Here is a 5,634-nt window from a genome sequence, read left to right on the forward strand (position 1 = left end):
TAAGAGTTCTCCTAATAAGTTATGGATGGAGGAAACTTTGTGTGTGACACATATACTAAATAGGTGTCCAACAAAGACTTTGAAAAATATCACTCCATTTGAGGCTTGCTATGCCAATAATCCTTGAGTTGAGTATATGTGTGTGTTTTGTTGTCTTGCTTATGCTCATGCTCCTCAATAATTACGTGGAAAAATTGATGACAAGGCAATAAAATGTGTAAGGCAATCCCCCAAGCTTTTCCCTAGGTTCTTGTCAAAGCTAAGCAAGCCTTTGAAAAGGTAATGAGAGCCAAAGAGTCTCACAAGCTTGTTTACGGGACTATTAGAGTAAATATTTAAAGTTAGTCTTGAAATAAGTCTTTGGGGGCCAAGTAATTAATCAAGAGAGCTAAGTTAACTCCAAAAGAGTAATATGGAAACCTTTATAAATTCCAAAAAGACAAAATAATAAAAAAACCTATGTTTTTGGCACCCATAAAACTGTGTAAAAACCATACATTTCCTTAAGAAAAAGACTATCAAGAGCTTCAAACTAGTGGGAAAGGAGGCTAAGGATCTAATTTCGGACTTGGAACAAAAATTGGACACCCTCTTTCTACAAAAGAAGAGATCTTAGTGTAAAAAGGTAGAACTAGTCTTGTTTTCTTGAATGAGGAGAGGAAGTCCTAAAGCTTTCATGGAAGTTTGAAGCTTGCATCATCTCCATCTCCCCCTTCTCTTTAGCAATGCCCATGGGCCTTTAGGCACACCTTCCCCCTACCCCCCTAAGCCATTTTCAAGATTTAGAAAGCCTTTTCATGCATCCTATCAGCCTTTAGGTGCAGCCCTTGTTCATCCAAGAAATGCACATTTCTTGTGTGCCCTTCTTCTTACTTGTTTGCCCTCCCCTCCATGCATAGAGTGACCATAGCTTAGCTTAAAATATTTCCAATACCTAAGGTCAATCTTGCCTTGATTCTTATTCCTTACATAAATCTTCTCTTTCCCTCTCAATCTTACGGAATGGTGGGCCACAACTAGTTGAAGTGAAGGTTCCATTGAAGCCTCCTCTTAAGCAAAACTCGTTCCCCCTTCCCTCAACTCAAAGAGTTAGCCCTTGAAGAATCAAGAAAAAGTAATATTGATTCTTACTCCTTCCCTTTTAAATTTTCTCATGCCTTAATCAGTTTATGGTCTTGATAGAATGATAATCTTATGGTTTCTTGAAATTTATGCAAGAAGGGTAGGAGATTTAGCCCGAAATGGCTAAACCCCCAAATTTGGGAGTCTTAATCATTTCCATGCTTGCTTTTTTTCTCTTATGTGATGATAATTAGTATTAACCCTATTATTTAGTTCTTTAAGGATCAAGTTACCTATTGAAAATAAGTTTTCTTTCAAGGTATGAAGAGACTTGCAAGTCATGTACAAGCCATGCTTGAAAGCTAGTCATTTTTGGGTATATTTCATTCTCAAGCAATATTCATAAAATGAGATGTTTAAAATGAGTTACAATATTTCTTCAAACTTAATAGAGGTTGAATATAGATTATTACAAAGTATGGAATGATTTATGGAAGGAATAAGAGATCAAATAAGAGGGAAAAGTAGTCAAATTGACTCTTCCTCTTTGATCCTCATAAACAAGCTTTATATCTCATGTTTATGTTTTTCTCTCATTACAAAGAGATTACAAAACCTCAAGTAGGTAGAAAATTTGGAAAAAAGTCCAACTTACAAGGAGATTATGGCAAAATTTCCAAAGAAAATGTATGCATAAAATGAACCCTCTTTCATTTAAGCATCTAGTTGTTGCATTAAAGTTTTCCATTGATGCTTAGGCATAAAGAGGAGTTAATGAAGCATTATTTGAAAGGAAATTGTAAATTGAAGCTTTCTTGATGCATTTATAACATAAAAGAGTTGAAAAGGTATCATTAGTGAATAAGCATGGGTATAATTAACTTTGATTTTAGGAAAGGTTGCATAGTTAGAAAATGAATAAAGTTTCATTCATAATCAAGATCTTTCATGTTTAGGAAAGAATAGAAAGGTGTTGCATTAAAAAGGAACAAAATTATTTTGCTCATTCTTAAGTCTTCAAAGATGTCTTCTTGATTTTCAATAAAAATTCATAAGCATTAAGTAGAGAAAGAATTAATTTGATTCATAAGAATGAATACTTCTTTTCTTGTGTCTCTTGCACCCAAGTGTGCTAATTCTTTTTGCAACTTTTATGCATAAAAGCTTAGCTTTTATTAGAGGCATGATTAGAAAGGAATCACTTTGTTTCATTGAAAGGAAAGCATGGTCTCATTTAGTCTTGGAAAAGCCCATGAAGCATTCTTGCATAGTTTTTGGATAAAATAAAGAAACCTTAAATGGCATATTGCATTCCTAGAAGTATTTACACTAATAGAAATGGCTTGAAAGAAGTATTTTATGACTCTAATCTCTTAGGAATGTTGCATAAAGTCATTTTGAATAAGCATAAAGTATTTCAATTAATTCTTATTTACCTTAGTGAAATTGAGACACTATTTTTGATAAGTGAATAAGGTATTTTTCTTGAAGAAAAATGTATGCTAATGCCTAGACTTATTTCTAAAGAAAGGGGAATTGAAGGTAGTCTACCTTAGTCATGTGGATGATTAAGTATGGGTTAATGGAAGAGGAAATTGATCCTCCTTTTTCCCTTGGTAATTTAGGTTCACTCAAGTTAAATGAATAGGGTTTAATTCATGCATTCCCCATACCCCCAAAGTGAAAGGAAACTTTAGCATTAGGCACTATCTAGGAAGCATACCATATTAAAATCTTAAAATTTATGTAAGCAAGTCATTGTGAGCCCATAATTGAGGCAATTATATGAGGGTGATCCATAAGGCTTACAACCTCCCCCATTGTATAATTGAATAGTCTTTCAACTAGGTTAAAGTAAGGTCAAAGATGCATTTGCACAATAACCCACTTTCCTTCGTACACATATTTAAGGAATGTTTTAAGTGGTTGTTAATTAGGGTCTAAAGTAAGACTTAAAACTCTTTAACAAACATACATAAGCACAATGTTTGGAAAGTCACCCACAAGCAAAGTTATACATTAGAAATGGTAGATTAGGCAGTATTCCACTCACTTCTTCCATAGTTTAGTGCAATGAATATTCAATATTGCCACACCTTAAAGTTATGATAAATTAGGAATCACAAATGAATGAAACTTTAATATAATCTTGAATAAAACTAAAGGATTAAAGAAATCAACCATAAAAACAATCTTTCCAAGGTGACACAACTCACTAAGGAAATAGGTAAATTTTAAGGAAAAATCTCTCGACCATAACCTTATTCAAGTTCAAAGGATTTCTATTGTGCTACAATGTTTGGTTTTTGGATTGTTTGGCAAAGAATACCTTAACCATATTAGCCCTTTTTCATCTAAAAACTAGAAGCCTTAAGGGGTCCTTTTTTTCCCCCAATGAGAATATGGTTTGCAAATGAGTAACCATATGGTAAGGAACCTAAAGATATGGCAAACCCTAAGGAGAACTTATGGTAAATGGTGAACCTTAAGGAGACCTTATGGTATAAAGGACAACTCAAGGAAAAAAAAACCATAGTAAGGGCAACAAATGTCTTAATGCAACCAGGTAAGAATTCAAGTTGTGCAACTAGGAAAGCATTAAATGTTTTACCCTTTCATTTGATTGCAATCAAAATTTCTCTTTGACGGGGATTGGGTGGACATAGGAATGGCTTATTTGGGAGTTTTCCCTTGAATTTTCTTACATCTATGATCCTACTTTGGACCAAAAATGGGTTTATGAGTTACAAGGATTAAACCTAAAAAGAGACTCAAATTGAAACTCATAGCCAAGCACACCCCAATATTGTTTGCTAAATATAAAGGAAAAAAAGGAGTAAAAGGAATCCAAGGGGATGGATTAGGATTACCCTAGCAAAACATAGCAACACTCTAGGAACTCGTGAGATCGTGTGAACCAGCTTGGTGGAGCTAAGGTTCTAGTCCCTTGAGGGGAGTTCTCGGAAATAAAGCTTCTTTTGGAAAGAATGGAACTTTAGACTACCATAAATAGACTTAGAGTTAGGACCCTTTCTAGCAAGGGCTAATTAGATAAGGAAAAAGAAACTGGTTAGTTGTATAAGGTTAGTGGCACCTAATACAATGCTCTCCTAAGAGTGTTGTCCTTGCTAACAAAACAGGGAAGGTACAAGGAGAGGATGACTTATTAAATATGTAAGGGCCTTCCCCAAGCCTTTCCCAAAGTTTTAGCCAAGATTAGCAAGATTTTGAAAAAGTGAGGGTAATTAAACCACTTCATAAGTTTGATCCCGCAATAAGAAGAGCAAAATTTTTCAAAAAGAAGTTTTGAAAGAAGAATGCGGTCCAAACAATCAATCAAGAAGGAGAAATAAACTCATGACAAAGAAAATGGAAGCTTATGGAGTTCAAAAACTAGAAACATCAAGAAATTTTTATTTTTAGTTCCCATAAATGGCTTAAAAGCCAAGCACCCTCTCGTAAAGAAACTCTAAACGAGCCTTAGACTTGTGAGAATGAAGTCTATGGACCAAAATTTGGTCTTGGCTCAAAAAGGTCCACCCTCTTTCTATATAAGAAACCCCTTTAGTGTTAAAATGGACATAACTTCACTTCATCTTCTCAAGAAGAGGAATTCTCAAGCTTCCATGGAAGCTTGAATTCCATCCTCTCTAGCTCTCTCTACACCCACCCAATTGCCCCAAGATTTTAGCCAGCCTTTGCCCTCATGTTGGTGAACAATTGTAGGGTTTTACTTGCCATAGCCATTAATCAAGGAGGGAGAGTCAAGAAACCCATTCTCAACCTGTAAGGGCATTTTTTTGTAGCCCCCCCCTTTTTGCTTGAATTGCACCCAATTGCCTTGCCTAGTGTAGCCTATGGCCTATGCCTTGCCTTGCCATTCTTGCTAGCTTGATTTTCCCTCATAATTCAGCCTCAAATTCTCTCTTAACTACACCTCAAATATTGAAGAAGCCATGGAAGCTTGTGGAAGATGATGCTCTCCCAAAACTTAATCTCTAGGCTTCTTTTCATTGCTTCCAACTACCTAGAATGGCATAGTTTTGCCCAGTTCTCTTGCCATACCCCTTGATGATTTTACCCATGAATTATCAGCCCTTGTTAGCCTCTTTGAAACTCCCCAAATTAGACGAATTTCAGCCATGAAACTTGAGGCCAAATTCCCCCTTTTACCCACATAGTCTTCACCTAGTGAGATTCTAGCACATGCATAGTCTTGCCAAGCTTAAGGGCAAGTGTTACTTTGCATTTAAGCCCTTAAATATCACTCAAGATGCTCTTATAATGTTTTCAAAGATGATTCTAAGGTGCCTTTAAGGGAAGAGGATGAACCAGGAAGGCTTCATCCTTGTCATGCTCTCCCCCTTTCTCCAATTTCAAGGATGGTTAGCCAAGGAGGTCAAGAAAATGCAAAAGGGTATTTGTATTTATCTTTAATTTAATTTTAGCTTTTTTTTATCTTATTTATACTCTATGGAGGAATATCACTTGAGCTAGTTCTAGGAAGAGTAGTGATTAGCCCAAAATGGGTTAAGCCCTCTTCTTGTAGCATCTCAAGCTACTAGAGGTGGA

Source organism: Lygodium microphyllum, chromosome 3, assembly GCF_053477565.2.
Source record: "Lygodium microphyllum isolate KBCC chromosome 3, Lygodium_microphyllum_v1.1.10, whole genome shotgun sequence".
NCBI classification, from domain to species: domain Eukaryota; kingdom Viridiplantae; phylum Streptophyta; class Polypodiopsida; order Schizaeales; family Lygodiaceae; genus Lygodium; species Lygodium microphyllum.